The sequence below is a fragment of the Schistocerca gregaria genome, chromosome 4 (genome assembly GCF_023897955.1).
Source record: "Schistocerca gregaria isolate iqSchGreg1 chromosome 4, iqSchGreg1.2, whole genome shotgun sequence".
NCBI lineage: Eukaryota > Metazoa > Arthropoda > Insecta > Orthoptera > Acrididae > Schistocerca > Schistocerca gregaria.
The window spans coordinates 182677181-182703844 of record NC_064923.1 but is presented as its reverse complement, the minus strand read 5'-3'; the positions used below and the strand labels follow the sequence as shown (position 1 = coordinate 182703844).

The 26664-nt window shown below is 43.2% G+C and overlaps 1 protein-coding gene and 1 pseudogene across 1 annotated transcript in view; both read right to left on the bottom strand.

Annotated features, from left to right (window-relative positions):
- Positions 1-26664, bottom strand: part of LOC126267037 (ras-related and estrogen-regulated growth inhibitor) — a 374631-nt gene that overhangs the window by 112519 nt on the left and 235448 nt on the right. The window lies entirely within an intron of this gene.
- LOC126268516 (U6 spliceosomal RNA) lies at positions 7822-7922 on the bottom strand (annotated as a pseudogene).

The following is a 26664-nucleotide window of genomic DNA, read 5'->3' as shown; positions in this document are numbered from 1 at the left end:
TCTTCCTTTAGTCTTACTACAGCCACTGCAAAATGTGGATGTTTGCTGTGTATAGCTAAAGAAAGAGTCCCATGGCATTGCTGGATTCCAGAATCAATAGGTAAGTTCAGTCATCTAAACGGAAAAGGTTTTTGTTGCTTACAGCTGTACACCCTACAGACCAGCAACTCTACTCACACCAATGACGTACCAGCGACCTAACCTCGAAGCGTTTACTCCAGCAGATGACAAGGGTTTCAATCATGTACGCTGCCTAGGCCAGCAGGCGGCAGAGTGAACACCACCAAGAGGTCACTGGCCCCGCGATCTGTTTGCCTTCACAAGCCATGTGATCACAAATAGTTCCTCTAGTATCTCCGCATGGCCTGGCTGTTTAAGGGCGGTGCAAAGCCGCTCCGAAGCATCTTGCGTCGAGTTTTGGACCAGGCGCCGTTCTTCGGAATCACAGTCAGAACCTTCGCTACTTACGATCCCGTGCCACACCAGCCGCCACTCACTGAGAAAGCCATCATCATCTGCCTTCGCCATCAACAGGACGTGGCCTCTGCATCTTGATGACCCAGAACTTAATATCAACGTCGAACTTCATCTTCTCCTTATTTTGTTCAAGTGAATATTAATTTTCACTGTTTCTTCATTACGACTTTCAGCCTGAGTTAGGACTTGGATAAAGTCAGCGGTGAAAACCCTTCTCCAACGGAGGAGTAGTTTTGTTTCTATACTTTTCAATGAATCTGTCCTACATTGTTTAGCTGAACTTTGTTCTCACTGCACCTCAACCAGAGCAAGACTTAGAAAGTAGAAACCTCAAATGGAGACAGTTGCCCTCACATACAATCGCTTAAAGGCATTGTTTACTAAAATATTTCGGCTCTCAAGTGTATGTTACAGCGATCCGCCGCAAGTTTTCTAGCTGCCACAAGCTGTTTGGGCAAAATTGTAGAGAGTGGATAACAAAACGGCAGAGTTTATCCCAAGACTGTCGGTTCTAGTGTACTAACCCTCAATGTAAACGGCCCTATGCAACTTCTCTTGTCATAGACATGAGTCTTGTACATTCAGCAAATGAATGTCTCCGCAAGGACTACTCAAACTCCAGCATCCCGTCGTTAGGGCTTTGAATCCCCAATATTACAGCTTTTGAACAGTCTATGGGGTCATCAGCAACATTATACGACCCCTTCACAAGTGTTTGTGGCTCATCTGACTCACCACCCTCAACTACAACTATGACTTTCACAGCATTCTGATTTGTCTGTGGCTGGTAAGTCCTCGACTAATGTGTGTTGCCCGAAAATGGTTACAATCATGCAACAACTGTTTTATTACTCATCCATGGCAACAGTGTTAGTATCACTGGGCTACGTGTTTTTTCTGCTACAAGATAGGACATAAGCAGAAATTTTCCAGTCTTCCCTCAAGATGAGTGTAGGTTACACTTGCAAGCGGCCTTCTTCCCTGGAGTTGAGGAAATGCCTGACTCCAAACGTTTTACACGTCCACACTGTGCCTCCCGTGTCTGATAGATTCTTAACACTCATAGTGGAAATCAACACAGTCACAGTAGAGTTCCATGGTGATATGAGTTCATCCACGACAATCATGGTTTGGGAAACTTACCATCATTTTGTCTCATCTGCGCTACAGGAATTCTTCAGACATCTGTGTAGCTACAGCAACAGAACTATCAGAGTCAAATTACAGTTCACGGTGCATTTTTAGTATCATTCTGTCTTTGTGTCAAGCATTATACTGGAAATACTGAAGGCGCCACAAACATAGTTGATCACTTCTCCTAATTATGAACATTTACTGTAGCGCTGCATATCAAATGCGTCGGTTCTCCTTTGTTTCGGCTTCCCCACACTCCATGTTTCACTACCATGCAATGCTGTGCTCCAAACCTGATTTTTTTAATGCTTTGGGCTTGGAAGTACATGACTCCACCAATAGCATTTAGTAGTCAGCCACTCCCTGCTTCTTCAAAGCACTGAATTTTCCATTCGTTCTGACAGATAAGGTACAGGTGGAACTACAGGAGTTCCAAGAGTGAGGCATTGTCACCGTGGTCATCAGCAGACAGTGGGTTGCTTCCATTGTTATTATGGAAAAGACGAATGGATCATTTCGAATTTGCGATGCTCCTAGGCCAACCAATTAACAATCCGTTACTGACGGCTTTTTATCAGTCATCAGTTTTCTGATATGTCTGACACGACCCACTACGAATTCCTCTCCTGTGGCAACCGTTTCATTTCAGAGTAGCACTTGCAGCCTATGGCCTCAATTATTTACTGGATATATTCCAGTCTTTGTCTTTCCCTGCAGTTTTTACCGACTACTGCTCCCTGTGTACCATGGAAGTTATTCCCTGATGTCTTAACAGGTGTCCTGCCATCTTGTTCCTTCTTCTTGTTACTGTTCTCCACACGTCCGTTTTCTTGCCGATACTGCGGAGAACCTCCTTATTTCTTACTTTATCACTTCACCTAATTATGAACATTCTGCTGTAGCGCTGCATATCAAATGTTTCGATTCTGCTCTGTTTCGGTTTTCCCACAGTCCATGTTTCACTACCATACAATCCCGTGCTCAAAACGTGCATTCTCAGAAATTTCTTCCTCAAATTAAGGCCAACGTTTGATAATAGTAGAGCAATCTTCGCACTATGCTTTTTATGTCCTCCGAGATCTCAAGCATACCCTGCTCCATCCAGCATGCCTTTTGTCCTGTGAGCCATCAAAACCTAAAAATGTAGCAGCTGACGCTTCTGATTACAGCTTGAGTGCAGCGATATATCATGAAGCAGATGCTGTGGAAAGTCCTACTGCATTTCTATCCAAAACTCTGGTACGCGCAATGCAACTACAATCAAATAGAAAAGGAGTCCCTGGCTAATATGTACTCACTCTGGAAATTCCACAATGATGTGTACGGCTGATGTTTCAAGTTACTGACTGACCATAAATCTCTTTTACCATTAATCATGACAGACTCCAGTATTCTGAACTAATAGGCGTTGTTTTTGACTAGCTACTCACTCGAAATAAAATATTGCTTGACAGCTCAACAAGCCAAAACTGACATTCTCTCCAGGTTACCAATGGGACAGGGCATGCAATATTATCAGGAACCAGATGTCTGTTGCACCACGGACACAGAAGAGGAAGAAGCTGGATGAAAAAGTCATCCCCCATCACTCCTCCGAGGATCCAGTTATCCTGAAAATACTCCATCTCGTACACCGAAGGTGACTGATGGACCACCAATAAGCATTCGGACACGGATGTCACAAGTTCTCCACCCTCAACAGAGTCATCCTGTTGAAAGGGGAAAATGGTCGGACCTGCATCATGATCTCATCGGCCTTGCAGCTTTGCATCCGACCTTCCATCCCCGCCCCCTCCCTCCACGCCTCGGCTACTGGGGAGTTGTGCTCATGAAGAGGCTGGCCTATCAAGGCCTATCAACATATATATTTGGGAGGGATTGAGGCAGTTATTGCCAGCAAGGTGGCGGCATGTGAGACCTGCCAAAATAAACAGGCAACACTCACTCACCGTATTTCCCTTGGTGACATGGTTCAGCTGCCTGTTTGTGATTCCATTTACACCTTGCAGGTATCCTCTTTGATTATTCATGCATGGAATACGGTTGTAGGGGAAGGAGTAGAATAAAGGATTACAGGGGAATTTGGGCTTGGGACAAGGAATGATAGAGGAGAAAGACTAACGGATTTCTGTAATAAATTTCAGCTAGTAGAAGCTAACACACTGTTCAAGAATCACAGGAGGAGGAGGTATATTTGGAAACGGCCAGGGGTCACGGAAATATTTCAGTTAGATTACATCATGGCCAGATAGAGAGTCCCAAACCAGACACTGGACTGTGAGGCATGCCTAGAAGTAGATGCAGACTCAGATCACAAGGTAGTAATGATGAACAGTAGGCTGAAGTTTAAGAGATGAGTCGGGAAGAATCAATTCAAGGAAATTCAGGAACGCAGAAAGACAAGTCGCTGAGGAATTAAATAAACAGGAAGAACAGGGAAGCTAAGACGAAATGGCTGCATGAAAAATATGAAGAAATCGAAAAAGAAATGATTGTTGGAAAGACTGATGCAGCATACAGGAAAGTCAAAACAACTTCCGGTGACAACCAAGGGTGTTAATATAAAGAGTGCAACGGGAATTCCACAGTCAACGCACAGAAGAAAGCGGATAGGCGGGAAGAGTACACTGAAGGCCTCTTTTAGGGGAAAGATTTGTCTGGTGTGATAAGAAGAAAAAAAAAAAAAAAAAAAAAAAACATGAGTCGATTTAGAGGAGAAAGGGGATCTAGTATTAAAATCTGAAATTTAGAGAGCTATGGGGGCCTTAAGATCAAATAAGGCACAACGTATATATAAAATTACACCGGAAGTTCTAAAATCATCGGTGGAAGAGGCAGCAAAAGAATGTATGTGTATGGTGGCATACCATCTGACTTTGGAAAAATATCATCCACACAGTTCCGAAAGCTGCAAGAGCTGACAAGTGCGAGGATTATCGCACAATCACCTTAACAGCTCAAGCATGGAAGTTTCTGACAAGAATAATATACAGAAGAACTGAAACGAAAATTGAGGATGTGCTAGATGTCTATCAATTTGACTTTAGAAAAGGTAAAGGCACCAGAGAGGCAATTCTGACGTTGCAGTTTATAACGGAAGCAAGACGAAAGAAAAATCTAAAATCAAGACACATTCATAGGATTTCTCTACCTATAAAAGCGTTAGACAATGCAAAATGGTGCAAGACGTTCGAAATTCTGAGAAAAAGCTATAGAGGGAGACGGGTATTATAATGCATAAGAGCCAAGAGGGAATAATAAGACTAGAGGACCAAGAACTAAGTGCTAGAATTGAAAAGAGTATAAGACAGGCAAGTAGTCTTTCGCCCCTACTGTTCAATCTGTACATCGAAGAAGCAATGTTGGAAGTAAAAGAAATGTTCAGGAGTGGAATTAAAATCCAAGGTGAAACGATATCACTGATACGATTCGCTGATGACATTGCTATCCTGAGTGAATGTGAAGAAGGATTACATGATATCCTGAATGGAATGAACAGCCTAATGAGTAAAGATTAGGGGTTGAGAGTAAATCGAAGAAAGACTGAAGTAATGAGAAGTAGCAGAAATGCGAACAGCGAGAAACTTAACATCAGGATTGAAGATCACGAAGTAGATGAAGTTAAGGAGTTATACTACCTGGGCAGCAAAATAACCAGTAATGGATGGTGCAAGGAGGACATCAAAATCATACTAGCACTGGAAAGAAGGGCATTCCTGTCCATGAGAAGTCTACTCGCATCAAACATAAGCCTTAATCTGAGAAAGAAATTTCTGACAATCTACGTCTGGAGTACAGCATTGCATGGTAGTGAAACGTGGACTGTGGGAAAACCGGAACAGAAGAGAATCGAAGCACTTGCGATGTGGTGCTACAGACAAATGTTGAAAATTAGGTAAGGAATGATGAGGTTCTGTGCAGAATCGGGGAAGAAAGGAATATGTGCAAACCATCGACAAGGAGAAGGGACAGGATGAGGGGACATCTCTTATAACATTAAAGAAAGACTTCCATGGTACTAGAGGGAGCTGTAGAGGGCAAAAACTGTAGTAGAAGACAGAGATTGGAATACACGCAGCAAATAATTGAAGACGTAGGTTCAAGTGCTACTCTGAGATGAAGAGGTTGGCACAGGAGAGGAATTCGTGGCGGGCCACATTGAACCAGTCAGAAGACTAATGACCCAAAATAATTCGTGGTTGCTGTGTGAAGCAGATTCTCCTATGTTTTCCAGATGTCTTCAACGTCATTCACACAGACTACCCAGCCTCTGGCACATATTTTCTCCATAGAAGAGCTTCCAGAAATCATGATAACTGACAACAGGCCTCAGTTCACATCTCCCAAATTTACCTCTTTCCGTTCTTCCCACGGGATCACCGTAGTGCATATAGTATCTTCTCATTTGACAATTAGTGGATTAGCTGAATGTTTTGTTCACATGTTCAAGTCATAGTTGATAAAGTCACACCACCATCATGATTTAGATGAATCTCTCACTCTTGGTTTTTGAATCTTATCGCTCCATCCCACAGCAAGGCATTAGCTGAACGGCAATGCTCCATGGATGGCAGCACCAGTCCAAACTCTTCATACCCTGTCCTATGAGAACTCTGTCTCCCCATCTGAAGTCTCGACGTCACCGTTATTCTGTCAAAGATGATGTCTGGATGTTGATCCTTCTCTAAAATAGCCGCCAATTGATGGTTAGGCATTTACAAGGTAGTAGGTCATGCTCACTTTGTCTCAAGCATGTCAATTAGTTACGCCCACGGAAACCGGCAACGCCTCCTAGCACTGGATTGTCACGATTTCTAGTTCCTGAGTCGGATGTACTCTGTCCTGAGATCTTGGACACTACAGCACAACCACAGTAGTCACAGGGTCCACATCCTGTTGCTAGTCCAGATACCAACTAGAATGTACATTGAAGCCAGGTCATTGACATCACCATATTGTTGGCTGGTCAACGAAGAGGCGCCAGGTTCCTCAGACATCAAGATGTACGACACCCACTCGTGCCTCATGGGGGGAAGGGATGCAATGTAAGGGTTGAATGCGTTACAGTCCCGTAACCATTCTCACAGCAATGATGTACCAACGACATATCCTATAAGGGGCTACATCAGCAGATGACAAAGTTTCGATCACATGCGCTGCCTAGACTAACAGGTACAAGAGTAAGTGCTGCTATAGGTCGCTGGCCTTGCACACCTGTTTGCCTCCACAGGCCTCGTGATCGCAAATAGCATCTGTAGGTAGCCTGGATATTAGACCGGTGTAAGGTGCTCCAGGGCATTTTCCATCGACGTCTGGGCCAGGCGCCGACTGCACGCCCCCTTCCTCAGTCAGAGTCACGATCAGAAACTGTGCTACGTAGAACGCCGTGCCACACTAGCCACAACTCACTGAGAGAGCCGTCAGCATCTACCTTCATCATCACCAGAACTATCTCTCAGCATCAGAGACAGCCCATAACTTGGTATCGGCCATCGACCTTCATTGCACTAGTTTCTTCTGCTTCTGAGTGAATATTAATTTTGACTGTTTTATCACTACACCTTCAGCCTAAGTTAGGACGTGTATAAAATTAGTGCTAATCACTAAGTTTCACAAACTTTTTAGTGGGTCTCCAGGAGGAATTGTTCTGCATTGTTTGCCTGGGTTGTATTCTCTCTGCCTCTCAATCAGAACTAGACTTAGCAGTTTCCTTCCGCCGTGCTAATGGCTCCCTTCGTTGAGGTATGTGAGAGTTGTGTATGGGGTGTGTCTGTTTAATTGTCGACGATCGTAGCGCAAGTATGTAAAGTGTTGACTGGGTGTGGTGTGATGACCTTAGGTTAGTTAGGTTTAAGTAGTTTTAAGTTCCAGGGGACTGATCACCATAGATGTTAAGTCCCATAGTGCTCAGAGCCACTTGAACCATTTTTGTGTTGTATGATGATAAGGAAGAGAGCGGAAACCCGTGCCAGCAAATAGCATACACCTCTTGTGTAGCATCAAGGGGACCGCTAAGACGGACACTTACACAAAATGTCACGTGCCCCCTCACTTCACGCGGAGACGTCAGGGATTTAATCTACGACATTCGTGCAAAGCCTGGTGATCAGGAACTAGATTTTACGCTACCATCTCTCCTGTCCTTGCTGGCTAAACATACTATTGATTCGAACCATCAGAAATGTGCGTTACACATCTCGTCTACTTATTTAGTTTTTTCAGTGTTCCATAATTTTGCATGTCGTCCTTTGACAGGGACCATGCTAATCTCTGTATCGTTCCAGTATTCGTTTACGGTGCTCCGCCCCACCCCTCCATCCCTAACTCCCTAAGCAAGTATAAGTATGGAAGCGGGTTGTGTACAAGTAATGCAAGAGGACTGCAGCTTGGTTGGATTGCATGTCGTCATTTTAAGGAGCACTTAGTTTTATCTACACTACTGGCCATTAAAATTGCTACACCAAGAACAAATGCAGATGATAAACGGGTATTCATTGGACAAATATTGTATACTAGAATTGACATGTGAGTACATTTTCACGCAATTTGGTTGCATAGATCCTGAGAAATCAGTACCCAGAACAACCACCTCTGGCCGTAGTAACGGTCTTGTTACTCCAGGGCATTGAATCAAACAGAGCTTGGCTGGCGTGTACAGGTACAGCTGCCCATGCAGCTTCAACACGATACCACAGTTCATCAAGAGTAGCGACTGGCGTATTGTGTCGAGCCAGTTGCCCGACCACCATTGACAAGATGTTTTCAATTGGTGATAGATCTAGAGAATGTGCTATCCAGGGCAGCAGTCGAACATTTTCTGTATCAAGAAAGGTCCGTACAGGACCTGCAACATGTGGTCGTGCATTATCCTGCTGAAATGTAGGGTTTCGCAAGGACCGAATGAAGGGTAGAGCCACGGGTCGTAACACATCTGAAATGTAACGTCCACTGTTCAAAGTGGCGTCAATGCGAACAAGAGGTGACCGAGACGTCTAACCAATGGCACCCCATACCATTACGCCGCGTGATGCGCCAGTATGACGGTGACGAAGACACGCTTCCAATGTGCGTTCACCGCGATGTCAGCAAACACGGATGCGACTATGATGATGCTATAAACAGAACCTGGATTCATCCGAAAGAATGACGTTTTGCCATTCGTGCACCCAGATTCGTCGTCGATTACACCATCGCAGACGCTCGTCTCTGTGATGCAGCGTCAAGGGTAACCGCAGCTAAGGTATCCGAGCTGATAGTCCATGCTGCTGCAAACGTCGTCGAATTGTTCGTGCAGATGGATGTTGTCTTGCAAACGTCCCCATCTGTTGACTCAGGGATCGAGACGTGGCTGCACATTACCCTCCTGAACCCAGCAATATTCTGCTAACAGTCATTGGATCTGGACCAATGCGAGCAGCAATGTTGCGAAACGATAAACCGCAATCGCGATAGGCTACAATCCGACCTTTATCAAAGTCGAAAACGTGATGGTACGCATTTCTTCTCCTTTCACGAGGCATTACAACAGCGTTTCACCAGGAAACGTCGGTCAACTGCTGTTTGTGTATGAGAAATCGGTTGGAAACTTTCCTCAGGTCAACACGTTGTAGGTGTCGCCACCGGCGCCAACCTTGTATAAATGCTCTGAAAAGCTAATCATTTTCATATCTCAGCATCTTCTTCCTGTCGGTTAAATTTCGCGTCTGTAGCACTTCATCTTCGTGGTGTAGCAATTTTAATGGCCAGTAGTGTAGTATTTTCTCTTGCCCAAGTCAATCTTGCACATACTCTACTTGGCGTTGAACATAGTTAAATCACAATCACAGATCTGGTGATTAACTATCATTACACAAATCGTTTGATTAGTTGCATAAGAGTTGAAATAAAAAATAGTTCCATTACCGTATACGAAATGGCGGGCAATGAAATATTTGAAGATATTAACACGTGGTTCTAGAAAAATGATTGTGACTGAATTTTGATAGCACTTGTCTACAGACATTATTCGTCTCCCCCACAGTGTCTGTTATGCCTTGATTTTTCTTAGACAACATCAGCTATAAGATTTAGAATGTGAAAGTCATCTTTTCTGTAATTATGTAGTAAACACTTATCTTTTAAAGCCTGTCTGACAGGCTTCTGTACATCTTCATTGAGGGGATATTCCATAGGACATAATTTTTTTTTCCATTCTGGCAGAAATATTTTCTTGCTGTTGAAAGACAAGTTACACAGCTGCTCATTAAACCTGCAGTGGCAGGAAGGACAGCAAATAATGAAATTTTATTTATAGAAAAAAAATTCTCGGCTTTCATCTCAGTTGCTTTATGTCTTCTCGAGTTAATGTTGTTTTTAAAGTTTTTCTCTAATAGGCGGAAATATGTGTAATTTAAAACTTAGCCAATAGTGTGATAATATTCGGTAATACAGCAGTTTTATTTAACTACGAACATTTTCGGTATATTGGAAACGGTAGCATTTATTCCCGTCCTAAGTTTGGAATACAAATTGATACATCTGCATTTGGAACAAAGCGCTATTTCTGTTTCCGTTCTAATGCACTGTATACTGTAAAAGCATTCCGCCGATTTTTAATCCATTTGACAGTGACCGAATTAACGCAGAACGGAGTATTTAATTGAAATCGATTGTGTTATCTCGTAATCTGTGACAACAATAAAACATTGCAACCGGTTGACTACTGCATAACATCCACGAGTCAGACAGGAGATGGAGGAAATTTTAAGTAGCGTTAATATCTTCCTTCCCTTTGCCTTAAAATATAAGAATGACTGAATGACTGAAATCGAAGTTTTATCATCCACGATTTAGTTAATTTGATAATGTAGTCTAAGTCTGTCTCCCTATCCCTTGTTCTAGTATTTCTCTTTGGATTTCAAAATGTATTTTGTTCTGGTGTCAGCATCCATTTCGTTACTTACTTATTGCAATGTTGCCTGATTGTTTTACAATCTGTTTGGTCGAGGTTGCTACGGCGATGCTAGTCGATAGTGACATAGTCTGTGCGAGGCCTGATGTTTGGCAAATTCTCATTACTTGTGTATGGACGGCAAGAGTAGACAGGTGGCGGCGAAAGGGGCTTCTTTTTACAAGACTCTGTGTCAGCGTCCTGTGCTAGATTATAGTTGCTCCTTACCAGAGCAACGGTTTGGTAGTTTTGGTATACTACATAAATACGTAATGAACGGCAGGGTTACCAGTAGTACTGGTAGAAATGGTAGGAAAGTATCATAAACGAATGTGTAAGAAAGAAACTGGTAGCTGACGACTTCTCTTTGTTTTTTGCCTGTTTTGTACATAATTACAAACGCGTAACAATCACTAACAGTTCAACGTGTATTGCGTAAATAATTAAAATTATTTGATCTCGTAATTTCAGCACCTTCAGGTAATCAAAGCAATTACTTTTGATGCAAGTACAGTTACATAAAATTGTTGTTAATTTGTACTCAATAGACTCAATAGAACGTTCTTCATCACGATCAAAGGCAAGCGTTCCTGTGATAAATGCAGGACGGCCGATGTGGCCGAGCGGTTCTAGGCGCTACAGTCTGGAACCGCGCGACCACCACGGATGCAGGTTCGAATCCTGCCTCGAGCCTGAATGTTTGTGATGTCCTTAGGTTAGTTAGGTTTAAGTAGTTCCAAGTTCTAGGGGACTGATGACGTCAGAAGTCCCATAGTGCTCAGAGCCATTTGAACCATTTTGATAAATCCAGAAGCTGTTTCTCAATATCAGAAACATGTTTTGTATAAGTCCGAAGAAATACTGAAGAGATGTTTGATATATTTTTATTTCGCGTTTTCTTATCTTACCTCTTTGTTGAGGAAATTGTGTTTTTCCTAGCGCTAAACGATGAATTTGTATTGTTTTCCTTATTTTTACTACAACATCGCTCTGTTTTGGGTTACAAATCAACAATTTTCAACCTGAATTAAACATTAACAATTTAAATTTTGCTATAAATACTGTTTATTTTTAAGTAATAGACACGAGGGTAAATATGTAGACCAAAAAATTTTCTGTAAGTTACACGGCCCTCTATATATCCTCACTCAGTTTCTAGCCAGTTCACTGATTCCGCTTTATAGGGGGTCTAGTAAGACAGTGAGCGATCCAAACGCCGCAACGCCCGATAGGAATGTAACACACCTAATGTACAGCTAACGTGGTTTATATGATGACTGACGAAAGCTACTAGGAAAACTACCATGGTCTACGTTTAATTATAATAATCTACGGTAGCTTATGGTACTTTTACAACTCTAGTTAAATTACAAGCCTTACCGCAATGGTCTCAGGACATGTGACACTGTGACACTGTTGACGCACTATATGACATAGTTCAAACACTCTAGTCTTGCACACGGTGGAGACAGTCTCCACACTCTAATAAATTGGAGGAAGGGAGTAGCATAGTATCCCCGCTAGTACAGCAGTGCAGCCCTTTCCCTGTTGTCCCAAGCGCCCATTCACAGATATGAAAAGTCCTTCGATTTCTGCCCTTCTGGATCTTTTATCTAAGCACGTTAGGCATAACTTACAGAAATGGTAATAACTGATGTTTTAGTACCTCCAACGTCATAGGTACATTGCTGTACTGTCAGTGGAATAATGACGGATAATTACTCGTCGCCCCTAGTAAACCGTAATTTGTGTTGTCCGCGATGGAATAACGTATTACCTACTATTTGCGATCTGTGTATCAATACTGAAATGATGTTGGCGGCAGTAGTAGTGGTACTACTTGTAGTAGAATTTGTTAATCCATACAACACTTTCCAGAATGAGATTTTCACTCTGCAGCGGGTGTGCGCTGATATGAAACTTACTAGCAGATTAAAACTGTGTGCCGGACCGAGACTGGAACTCGGGACCTTTGCCTTTCACGGACAAGTACTCTACCATCTGAACTACCCAAACACGACTCACGCCCCGTCCTCACAGCTTTACTTCTGCCAGTACCTCGTCTCGTACCTTCCAAACTTCACAGAAGCTCTCCTACGATCCTTGCAGAACTAGCACTCCTCAAAGAAAGGATATTGCGGAGACATGGCTTAACCACAGCCTGGGGGAGGTTCCCAGAATGAGATTTTCACTCTGCAGCGGAGTGTGTGCTGATATGAAACTTCCTGGCATATTAAAACTGTGTGCCGGACTGAGACTCGAACTCAGAACCTTTGCATTTCGCCTATGCCTTTGCTTGGGTAGCTCAGATGGTACAGCACTTGCCCACGAAAGGCGAAGGTCCTGAGTTCGAGTCTCGGTCCGGCACACAGCTTTAATCTGCCAGGGCGTTGCATGTAACACTTTTCAAGAATATTGGTTATGTTCTGGTATTACAAGTTAAGAACAAAATATTTAATTCATATATACAGGAATTAGCGAGCGGGTCTAGTTCGACTAGACAGGGAGCGACAGGACAGGGAGCGATTCCAGCATTCGCTTCAAGCAGTTAGGAGAAACACGTAAATCAGACTGGCTGTGCTGGAGGGGGATTACAGGCGCCAACCTCCCGAGTACGAGACCTGTGTATAAAGTACAAAGCAACCTCATCGACCTCACTGTGTAAGCTATTTCGTTTATACACAACGCAATAGAATTAAAAAATCACTTTTTCGACGCTTAAGTTTGAAATTTGGGTCGAAGGTGCCTACAACCTTCCTCTATAATACTACAAAAGCGTGGTGTCTTGCGACGTCACCCTCCGCCTCGACGATGCTTCAAACGCCAAGAAGCCGACACACGCGGAGAAAAAAGGGCCACAGCTCAGAAGTTCAAGTGACGTGTAAGGTGGATTAATGAAGTCACATTGGCACAGAAGCTCACCATAATTTTGCACAACGCCACCGTGGTAAGGTCGTCACAACCCCTCTTATCTTCACGTGACATCTCTTCTTTTGATGCCTCTGCGATGGGAGATAGAACCGCAATACACGGCGTTTAAATCACGCTGTTTTGTTATTTAAATCAAGCGGTTGGCTTGAGAGTGGACTGAGAAAACAATACAGATACACTGCCACTTAGAATCGGCACGAAAAGGTCTCAGTGGATGGCATAAAGGATGTCAATGAAACTACCCAAATCTACGGGGCGTTGACTTCGACACATTTCACGGTAGAAAACGACAGTTCGCAGTGCAATGAGGATCAGAAAGACATTCTCGACAACCTTTTGACAGTACTGTCGCCGTAGGGCGTTTCAACCCTCTTCTAAGGACACATTTGAGGCTGCATCCTCATTAAACGTGGTCTGACCGCTCTGCAGCATAGCGCCACCACAAGTTTTGTTCTCGTTCATCCCTCCTGTTCACAGGTTTGTGATATTGACAAATGCGCGAATAAAAAGACAAAGGGCCCTTCTAAGATCCCCCTGTTCGGCAAAACCTTTGGTGTCGCCCACCAAAGGTACCCGTGCAGACAGAACCTGTGACGAGAGTCCCATGCGCCTGCAGGTAGGCTACACTGCTGCTCTCCTGTTTCTACATTGCCGTTCCTGCGTCTGATTGCAGGCCATCCGGTCTGCAAGCGTCTAGGACTACGTCACAGGTTTTGTCTGTTCAAGGGTATTCTTAGAATTCTCAGTAAACGTTGGTGGGTGCCGCTGAGGGTTTTTCCACACTCGGGGATCTTAGAGGGACCCTTTGCCGTTTTATTCATGCATATCCCGCATTCTCCCGTGATCACACCACAGGAGGACACAAAACAGGAGCGCTGAAAAACCATAAGCACGCTTTGACGCTTTGGATCACGTCTTCGAATGCTTTTGAACTGCCTCTGGTAGTTTCAACCCATACTCAAGAGCAAAAATTGCTGACGACTGTTCTCCAAACGGGTGCGATCACGGCTGCGACTGGGGACGCAGTCTCACAATGTCCTTCGAGAAGGGTTGAAACACCAAACGCTGTAACCAGTGTAAAGGTGGTCAAGGTCGACAACCTGTCGCTGATTGCACTGCAAACTGTAAATGTTTGGGGATCAACGCCCCAGGGAAAGGAATGGTTTTATTGACGCTCTTTGTGTCAGCCCCTGCGGCCTTTTTCTGACGGTGATGAGCGGCGGTGTGCCCACTCAAGAGAAAACCGCAGCGCTGTGCCATTCATAAGAAAACCCCCTTATATAAACACCGTGGATTGCGGTTCTGACCTCCATCGTAGAGAAGTCAAAAGAAGGGTGAAATGTTGGTAAGAACGGATGTGACTATCTTCCGACGGTGCGAAATGTGCACGGTGACCTTGGGCAGAATTGTGGTGAAATGTGGTGTCAATGTAGTATCATTTACGCACCTTAGGTGTCATATGGCCATTAAAATTACTACACCACTAACACGACGTGCTACAGACGCAAAATTTAACCGACAGGAAAAGATGCTGTGATATGCAAATGATTAGCTTTTCAGAGCATTCACACAAGGTTGGAGCCGATGCTGACATGAGGAAAATTTCCAACCGATTTCTCATTCACAAACAGCAGTTGACCGGCGTTGCCTGGTGAAACGTTGTTGTGATGCCTCGTGTAAGGAGGAGAAATGCATACCATCACGTTTCCGACCTTGATAAAGGTCGGATTGTAGCCTATCGCAATTGCGGTTTACCGTATCGCGACATTGCTGCTCGCGTTGATTGAGATCCAATGACTGTTATCAGAATATGGAATCGCTGGGTTCAAGAGGGTAATACGGAACGCCGTGCTGGATCCCAACGGCCTCGTATCACTAGCAGTCGAGATGACAGGCATCTTATTCGCATTGCTGTAACGGACCGTGCAGCCACGTCTCGATCCCTGAGTCAATAGATGGTGACGTTTGCAATACAACACCCATCTGCACGAACAGTTCGGCGACGTTTCCAGCAGCATGGACTATCAGCTCGGAGACCATGGCTGCGGTTACCCTTGACGCTGCATCAAGACAGGAGCGCCTGTGATGGTGTACTCAACTACGAACCTGGATGCACGAATGGCAAAACGTCATTTTTTCGGATGGATCTAGGTTCGGTTTACAGCATCGTGATGGTCGCATCCGTGTTGCCGGCATCGAGGTGAACGCACATTGGAAGCGTGTATTCGTCATCGCCATACTGGCGTATCACCCGGCGTGATGGTATGGGGTGCCATTGGTTACACGTCTCGGTCACCTCTTGTTTGCATTGACGCCACTTTGCACAGTGGACGTTAAATTTCAGTTGTGTTACGACCCGTGGGTCTACCCTTCATTCGATCCCCGCGAAACCCTACATTTCAGCAGGATAATACACGACCGCATGTTGCAGGTCCTGTACGGGCCTTTCTGGATACAGAAAATGTTCGACTGCTGTCCTGACCAGCACATTCTCCAGATCTCTCACCAATTGAAAACGTCTGGTCAATGGCGGCCGAGCAACTGGCTCGTCTCAACACGCCAGTCACAGCTCTTGATGGACTGTGGTATCGTGTTGAAGCTGCATGGGCAGCTGTACGTGTACACGCCATCCAAGCTCTGTTTGACTCAATGCCCAGGCGAATGAAGTCCGTTATTACGGCCAGAGGTGGTTGTTCTGGGTACTGATTTCTCAGGATCTATGCACCCAAATTGCGTGAAAATGTAATCACATGTCAGTTCTAGTATAATATATTTGTCCAATGAATACCCGTTTATCATCTGCATTTCTTCTTGATGTAGCAATTTTAATGGCCAGTAGTGTATGAAGTTCTGAGCTCTGTCCTTTTCTTCGGATGTGTCGACATCTCGGCGTTTGAGGCGTCGTCGAGTCGAGGGTGACGTTGCAGGGCACGAAACTTTTGCACGATTACAGAGGAAGACCGTGCACACCTTTGATTCAAATTTCAAACTTAAGCTTCACAATAGGTGGGAAATATGAGCTTTTGAAAAAATGATCCTTTAATTCTGATGCGCATTGTAAATTCTTCCTAGGACATTGTTTCGTAACGGGGAAGGCCGGTGCTACCGAACACACTCCATGCAATAAAATTACCAAGTAAGCAGCAACCATTTGCAAAATCATGTTTGCTGCCTATTTGGTAGTTTTATGGTTTACGGTCGCTGCACAACTTGGAAACCACATGGAGCCCGCCATTCAACACTACATGTCCATTATTTGATAATGTGACGAGTAGTGATTCAAGTAGGTGCCTCAATCATTGAATTAATGTTGGCGGTGACTTCAATGTACCCTCGACATGCTGGCGAAAATACATGTTTAAAGTTTGTGGTAGGTATAAAACACGTCCCAAATCGTACTAAATGCTTTCTCTGAAAACAATTTTGGACAGTTAGTTCTTTCGAAGTGTAATTGGGTGTGAAAAAAAAAATTCATGTCTTACCAACATAATCCGGAGCTAATAGGGAGCATCACGACAGATACGGGGATTACTGATTACAAGGTGTTGCAGCGAGAGTGAATATTATAATATCCAAATTCATCTAAAATAAACGCAAATACTTATAAGAAGCAGATAAAAATTCACTTTGATGTCTTCGTAAGAGACAGCCTCAAACTGCATGCAAACCAAGTATGTAACTGGCGACAGATATGGCTTAATTTCAAAGAGTATCGGCGGCAGTTCAGAGACATATACCAAATAAATTAATAAGAGATTGAACTAACCCACCACGGTACGCAAAACAGACCAGAACACTGTTGCAGAAGCAATGAAAACACCGTGCCCAAGATTAAAAGAAACTGAAATTTCAAACAACTGCGAAATTTTAAAGTAGGTCGAAACTCAGTGCAGTGACATATTTTAATACTGTCCACAACGAAACTTTGTCTCGAAACCAGGCAGAGATTCTGGTCATATCTAAAGTCGACGTAAAGACCTCCAGCAGCAAGATACAATCAATATCGTCAATGCGCCACAGCACATCACTATAACCGATGACAGTGTCACTAAAGTAGAGTTATTAACCCGGTTTTTCCCGATACCTTCATCAAACAAGACGAAGTAAATATTTCAGAATTCGAATCAAGAACAGTTACCAACATGAATAACTGAAGCATGTATCCTAGGCGTAGCGAAGCAGCCTAACCCTAGCAGTTCCATAACGCGCATTTTCAAATGGGGGAGGGGGTACTTTATTTAATTCTTTTTTTGAGGCATCAGACTGGTTCGATGCGAAACCCCACGAACTTCTCTTCTGTGCCAACCTCTTCATCTCGGAGTAGCAGTTGCAACCTGCGTCCTCAATTATTTGGTGCGTGTCTTCCAGTTTCTGTTATCGTCTACAGTTTTTGCCCTCTACAGCTCCCTCTAGAACGATGGAAGTCATTCCCTCGTGTTTTAACAGATGTCCTATCACCCTGCCGCTTTCCTTGTCAGTGTTTCCACATATTCCTTTCTTCTCCGATTCTGCGCAGAGTCTCCTCGTTACTTACCTTATTAGTCCACATAATTTTCAACATTCGTCTGTAGAACCACCTCTCAAATGCTTTCATTTTCTTCTGCCGGGTTTCCCACAGTCCATGTTTCAATGTCATACAGTTCTGAAATCCAAACGTACATTTTCAGAAACTTCTTCCTCAAATTAAGACTTATGTTTGATACTAGTAGACTTCTCTTAGGCAGGAATGCCCTTTTTACCAGTGCTGGTCTGCTTTTGATGTCCTCCTTGCTCCGTCCATCATTGGTTATTTTGCTGTCTAGATAGTAAAACTCCTTAACTTCAACTCCGTGACCCTCAGTCCTGATGTTAAGTTTCTCGCTGTTCTCATTTCTGCTTCTCATTACTTCCGTTTTCTTCTATTTATTCTCCATCCATAATCTTTACTCATTGGACTGTTCATTCCATTCAGGTTATCATGTAATTCTTCTTCACATTCATTCCGGATAGCAATGTCATCAGCAAATCGTGTCATTGATATTGCATCACCGTGAATTTTAATTCCACTCCCAAACATTTCTTCTATTTCTATCATTGCTTCTTCGATGTCCAGATTGAACAGCAGGGGGTGAAAAACTACGTGCCTGTCTTAAACCCTTTTTAATTTTAGCACTTCGTTCTTGGTCCTCTGTTCTCATTAGTATCTCTCTTGGCTCTCGTACATACCGTATAATACCCGTCCCTCCCTATAGCTTACCCCTATTTTTCTCAGAATTTCGAACGTCTTGCACCATTTTACACTGTCGACCGCTTTTCCAGGTCTACAAATCCTATGCACATGTCTTGATTTTTCTTTCGTCTTGCTTACGTTATAAGCCGCATCGTCAGATTTGCTTCTCTGGTGCCTTCATCTTTTCTAAAGCCAACTTGATAGGCATCTAGCACATTATCAATTTTCTTTCCCATTCTTCTGTATATTATTCTCGTCAGCACCTTCGATGCTTGCGACATGAAGCTGCTTGTGCGATAATTCTCGCACTTGTGAGCTCTTTCAGTCTTCGGAATTTTGTGTGTGATGTTTTTCCGAAAGTCACATTGTATGTCGCCAGACTCATACATTCTATACACCAACGTGAGAATTCCTTTTGTTGAAACTCCCCCCCCCCCCCCCTTGATTTTAGAGATTTTGATGGAATGTTATCCATCCCTTCTGCCTTACTTGATCTTAAGCCCTACAAAGATCTCTTAAATTCTGATTCTAATACTGGATCCCCTATCTTTTCTAAATCGACTCCTGTTTCTTTTTCTATCACATCAGACAATTCTTCCCCCTCATATAGACCTCCAGTGTACTCCTTCCACCTATTCGCTCTCTCCTCTGCATTTAACGGTGGAATCCCCATGTCTTAATGTTATCACCCTTGATTTTAATTTCTTCGTAGGTTGTTTTGACTTTCCTGTATGCCGAGTCAGTCCTTCCTACCATCATTTCTCTTTCGATTTCTTCACAATGTTCATGCAGCCATTTCATCTTAACTTCCTCAGCGACTTGTATTTCTGTATTCCTGGATTTCCCTGAACATTTTTGTACTTTTTTCCTTCGTCGATGAACTGACGCATTTCTTCTGTTACGCATGGTTTCTTCGCAGTTACCTTCTTTTGTACCTCTGTTTCTCTTTCCAACTTCTGTGATTGCCATTTTTCAGAGATGTCCATTCCTCTTTATACTGCCTACCGAGTTGTTCCATACTGCTGAATCTATGGCCTTAGAGAACTTCAAGAATACCTCGTCATTTCCTAGTACTTTCGTACCCAATTTTTTGTATATTGATTCATTCCGACTGATCTCTCAGACTTCAACCTACTCTGTATCACTGCTACATAGTGATCTGAGTCTGTATCTGCTTCTGGGTACGATTTACAATCCAGTATCTGATCTCTGAATCTATGTATGACCATGATGTTCTCTAAATAACCCTTCCCATATCAACTGGTGTTTTCCAAGTATACCTCCTCTTCTTGTGATTACTAGCTGAAATTTGTTATAGCACTCAATTAATCTTTCTGCTCTCTCATTCTTTGGTCCAAAGCCCATGTTTTCCTGTAACCCTTTCTTCTACTCCATCCCCCACAACTGCATTCCAGTCCCCCATGACTATTACATTTTTGGCTCCCTTTGCGTACTGTATTACCCATTCAAAATTCTCATATACTTTCTCTATCTCCTCATCTTCAGCTTGCGACGTCGGCATGGATCCCTAAACTGTCGTTGTCGGTGTTGATTTGCTGTAGATTGTGATAAGAACAATCTTATCTCTGAACTGTTCACAGTAATACACTCTCCGCCCTACATTCCTATTCATAACGAATCAAACTCCCTTTGCGCCATTTTCTGCTGCTGTTGATATTACCTTATTATCATTTGATCATAAATCCTCGTCTTCCTTCCATTTCACTTCACTGACGTATACTATATCTAGACTGAACCTAGCGTTGCCGTTTTCAGATTTTCTGGCTTCCCTGCCTCGTTCAAGCTTCTGTCATTCCACTCCCCGACACGTAGAACTTTATGCTTTCGTTCATTATTGATCTTTTTCTCTTTGTCACCTCCCCCTTGGCAGTCCCCTCCAGGAGATCCGAACGAGACTATAGTCCGGAATCTTTTGCTAGTGGAGGGATCATCATGACATTTTTTCAATTACAGGCTACATGTCCTCTAGATAGACGTTATGTGTCTTTAATGCCCTGGTTTCCAATGTCTCGTGCATCCTCATGCCGTTGATCATTGCTGATGCTTCCGTCTTTAGTGTCAGTTAAGAGGTAGTGCTGTGTAATTAGGGTCCAGAACATGAAAATATCTTCAACCACACTCTTAGCAATATCAATGCACTTTCAATAATGTCTGCTACCGACTTTATGACCGTCACAAAAAAGTAAAAAAAAAAAAAGAAAGAAATTTCGTTCATTATGGTCGACTTTTACTCAAATTACTCTAATCACTATGGGACTTAACTTCTGAGGTCATCAGGCCTCTGGACTTAGAACTACTTAAACCTAACTAACCTAAGAATATCACACACAGCCATAACAGAGGCAGGATTCGAACCTGCGACAGTAGCAGCAGCGCGGTTCCAGACTGAAGAGCCTATAATTCCTCGGCCAGACTTTTACTGTCAACATACTTTTTAAAGAGATATTGATGTATAAGTAAGGCCCTAAACCTGAAATTTTGAATACGATGTTCACTGGGGAAAGTGACATCTACTACCTAGAGTTTAATTTTTGACCTAAATTTTGGGTTAGGTTTGACTGAAAAATTTAAAATATTTATGGAATCTCGCAGAAGAATTCGTTAAAAACAGTATATTTTTTAAATCTTTGAAACATAAAGTAACTGACTACATTCTACATTACAATATTTGCAAAAGTGGTCATGTATCCCCCCCCAAACCCCCCCCCCCAACCCCCCCCCCCCCCCCCCCCCAATGTAACTGCGAGGATTACATCACTCAATAAACGCAGATTTGCAGCCCAGACTGTATGTCAATTACGTTTCTTTCAGAATATGTTGATATAATAGCCCCATACTTGGCAGTCACATACAACCACTCGTTTGACGAAAGATTCATACTTAAGGACTGAAAAATTCGCAGGTCAGACAAATACTCAAGAGAGGAAATACAAGTAAGACGCTTAACTACAGACCGATGTCACTGACGTCCATTTGCTGTAGGATTTTGGAAGATACACTATGTTCGAACATGAATTACCTCGAAGGAAATGACCTAATAATACATAGTCACGGATTCTGAAAATACCGTTTCGTGAAACAATTACACTATGTGATCAAAAGTATCCGGGCGCTCCCAAAAACATAAGTTCTTCATATTAGCTGTATTGTGCTTCCACCCATTGCTAGATACCCTAGATCAGCGACCTCAGTAATCATTAGACATCGTGAGGGAGCAGACTGTGGCGCTCCGCGGAACTCACGGACCTCGAACGTGGTCAGCGGACTGGATATCACTTGTGTCATATGTCAGTACGCGAGATTTCCACACTCCTAAACATCCCAAAGTCTACTGTTTCCGATGTGATAGTGAAGTGGAAACGTGAAGGGACACGTGCATCACAAAAGCGTACAGGCCGACCTCGTCTGTTGACTGACAGAGACCGCCGACAGTTGAAGAGGCTCGTAACGTGTAGTAGGCAGAGATCTATCCAGACCATCACACAGGAATTCCAAGCTCCATCAGGATCCACTGAAAGTACTATGACAGTTAGGCGGGGGGTGAGAAAACTTGGATTTCATTGTCGAGCGGCAGCTCATAAGCCACACATCATGCCGCTAAATGACAAATTACGCCTCGTTTGGTGTAAGGAGCGTAAGCATTGGACGATTGAACAGTGGAAAAACGTTGTGAGGAGTGACGAAGCACGGTACACAATGTGGCGATTCGATGGTATGGTGTGGGTATGGCGAATGCCCAGGGAACGTCATCTGCCAGTGTGTGTAGTGCCAACAGTAAAATTAGGAAGCGGTGGTGTTATGGTGTGGTCGCATTTTTCATTGAGCGGGTTTGCACCCCTTGTTGTTTTGCGTGGCACTATCACAGCATAAGCCTACATTGATGTTTCAAGCACGTTCTTGCTTCCCACTGTTGAAGAACAATTCGGGGATGGCGATTGCATCTTTTAACACGATAGAGCGCTTGTTCATTACACACGGCCTGTGGCGAAGTAGTTACACGACAATAACATCCCTGTAATGGACTGGCCTACACAGAGTCTTGACCTGAATTCTACAGATCATCTTTGGGATGTTTTGGAACGCCGACTTCATGCCAGGCCTCACCGACCGACATCGATACCTCTCCTCAGTGCATCACTCCGTAAAGAATGGGCTGCCATCCCCAAAAAACCTTCCAGCACCTGACAACGTATACCTGCGAGAGTAGAAGCTGTCATCAAGGCTGAGGGTGGGTCACACCATACTGAATTCCAGCATTACCGATGGAGGGCGCCTCGAATTTGTAAGTCATTTTCAGCCAAGTTTCCGGACACTTTTGATCACATAGCGTAACTCTTTATTGACACGAATTATGATACCTATCGACAAGGGATCTCAAACTGATTCCATATTTCTATATTTGTAGAAAGCTTTTGACACCGATCATCACAACCAACTTTCCACTTTTAATCATACTGCATTTCTATGAAGTATCGTCTCAGTTGTGCGACTAGGTTCCAAGGAGCCCGTTACGCTCTAAACCAAACAAACTTAGGGCTGTCGATTCAACTAGGTACCTAGGGATTACGATTTTGAACAACTTTAATTGGAATGATCACAAAGAAAATATTAAGAGGAAGGCGAACCAAAGACTACCTTTAATGGAAGAACATTTAAAAGATATAACAAGTCTACCAAAAGGGCTGACTACACGCTTGTCAGTCGCCTTAAGAAATATTGCTGCTCGATATGGGATTCGTACCAGACAGAATTGACGTAGGACGTCAAAAAAGTTCAAAGAAGGACAAATAGTTTTGTTTAGTGGGATAGTGTCACAGATACGATACACGAGTTGGGGTGGGAATCATTAAAAGAAAGGTGTCTTTCGTTGCGACGAGATCTTTTCACGAAATTTCAAGTTCCAACTTTTTCCGCTGACTGCGAATATATGTTGTTGGCGCCGAAATGATCATCGTGCTAAAATATGAGAAATAAGAACTATTCGAGAATGTAAAGGTAGAGAAATAGTTTGAAAGTGGTTCGATGCCAGGCACTTCACTGTGTGTGAATTGCAGAGTAGACATGTAGACGTGGACGTACAGAGAAAACAAAAATGGCTCTGAGCACTATGCGACTCAATTGCTGTGGTCATCAGTCCCCTAGAACTAAGAACTACTTAAACCTAACTAACCTAAAGACATCACACACATCCATGCCCGAGGCAGGATTCGAACCTGCGACCGTAGCAGTCGCACCGTACAGAGAAGCTACAGGCTTGCCATAGCGTTGTGTTATGCAATGCGCAGCTTCAACGTCGGCGACTCATCCCAGGAGTGGCTGCAACGCCATCAGTTTGTGGTAGCGATGGTGACGCAGCTTCGTAGGTTCCCACACATATCACCTGTCTAGGGCATGCTAACGCTTCGTGTTTGTGTCTTCCTGACAGTACCTAAAATCGACGAGGGTGGCTTTGTCCTGATAAACAGAGTTCACCTGTCTAGGGCATGCTAACGCTTCGTGTTTGTGTCTTCCTGACAGTACCTAAAATCGACGAGGGTGGCTTTGTCATGATAAACAGAGTTCAGAAGTGTGGTAATATCTAGGGACATTTTGTGAGTCGTGAAATAGGGTGTAAGATCCGTGTGGCATGACTATGATTTGTCTTTCTCTAGTTTGGTGCAAGGCACAGTTGTAACTGGGGGCAGTTTTTTGTGCTTGTATTATTTTAAGAAGCTACCATTCTTGGACGTAAATGGTTCGCTACCAAAAGTTAAATTCGATCTTATTACCCTATCGTTCAAAACATTTCCCTAACAAACACAAGTGGTTTGCCCTTCTTAAATCGTGTTATGGAGAGAGCAAACCACATGGCGGTGCTTTTTGAAAACTGTTGTTGTTGTTGTGGTATTCAGTCCTGAGACTGGTTTGATGCAGCTCTCCATGCTACTCTATCCTGTGCCAGCTTCTTCATCTCCCAGAACCCACTGCAACCCACATCCTTCTGAATCTGCTTAGTGTAGTCATCTCTTGGTCTCCCTCTATGATTTTTACCCTCTACGCTGCCCTCCAATACTAAATTGGTGATCCCTTGATGCCTCAGAACATGTCCTTCCAACCGATCTCCTCTTCTGGTCAAGTTGTGCCACAAACTTCTCTCCAATCCTATGCAATACTTCCTCATTAGTTATGTGATCTACCCATCTAATCTTCAGCATTCTTCTATAGCACCACATTTCGAAAACTTCTATTCTCTTCTTGTCTAAACTAATTATCGTCCATGTTTCACTTCCATACATGGCTACACTCCATACAAATACTTTCAGAAATGACTTCCTGACGCTTAAATCTATACTCGATGTTAACAAATTTCTCTTCTTCAGAAACGCTTTCCTTGCCATTGCCAGTCTACATTTTATATCCTCTCTACTTCGACCATCATCAGTTATTTTGCTCCCCAAATAGCAAAACTCCTTTACTACTTTAAGTGTCTCATTTCCTAATCTAATTCCCTCAGCATCACCTGACGTAATTCCACTACTTTCCATTATCCTCGTTTTACTTTTGTTGATGTTGATCTTATATCCTCCTTTCAAGACACTATCCATTCCGTTCAACTGCTCTTCCAAGTCCTTTGCTGTCTCTGACAGAATTACGATGTCATCGGCGAACCTCAAAGTTTTTATTTCTTCTCCATGGATTTTAATACCTACTCCAAATTTTTCTTTTGTTTCCTTTACTGCTTTGCTCAATATACAGATTGAATAACATCGGGGAGAGACTACAACCCTGTCTCACTCCCTTCCCAACCACTGCTTCCCTTTCATACCCCTCGACTCTTATAACTGCCATCTAGTTTCTGTACAAATTGTAAATAGCCTTTCGCTCCTTATATTTCACCCCTGCCACCTTCAGAATTTGAAAGAGAGTATTCCAGTCAACATTGTCAAAAGCTTTCTCTAAGTCTACAAATGCTAGAAACGTAGGTTTGCCCTTCCTTAATCTAGCTTCTAAGTTAAGTCGTAGGGTCAGTATTGCCTCACGTGTTCCAACATTTCTACGGAATCCAAACTGATCATCCCCGAGATCGGCTTCTACTCGTTTTTCCATTCGTCTGTAAGAATTCGCCTAAGTATTTTGCAGCTGTGACTTATTAAAGTGATAGTTCGGTAATTTTCACATCTGTCAACACCTGCTTTCTTTGGGATTGGAATTATTATATTCTTCTTGAAGTCTGATGGTATTTCGCCTGTCTCATACATCTTGCTCACCAGGTGGTAGAGTTTTGTCAGGACTGGCTCTCCCAAGGCCGTCAGTAGTTCCAATGGAATGTTGCCTACTCCCGAGGCCTTGTTTCGACTCAGGTCTTTCAGTGCTCTGTCAAACTCTACACGCAGTATCGTATCTCCCATTTTGTCTTCATCTACATTCTCTTCCTTTTCCATAATATTGTCCTCAAGTACATCACCCTTGTACAGACCCTCTATATACTCCTTCCACCCCTCTACTTTCAATTCTTTGCTTAGAACTGGGTTTCCATCTGAGCTCTTGATGTTCATACAAGTGGTTCTCTTATCTCCAAAGGTCTCTTTAATTTTCCTGTAGGCAGTATCTATCTTACCCCTAGTGAGATAATCCTCTACATCCTTACATTTGTTCTCTAGCCATCACTGCTTAGCCATTTTGCACTTCCTGTCGATCTCATTTTTGAGACGTCTGTATTCCTTTTTGCCTGCTTCATTTACTGCATATTTATATTTTCTCCTTTCATCAATTAAATTCAATATTTCTTCTGTTACCCAAGGATTTCTAGCAGCCCTCGTCTTTTTACCTACTTGATCCTCTGCTGCCTTCACTTCTTCATCCCTCAAAGCTACCCATTCTTCTTCTACTGTATTTCTTTCCCCCATTCCTGTCAATTGCTCCCTTATGCTTTCCCTGAAACTCTGTACAACCTCTGGTTCTTTTAGTTTATCCATGTCCCATT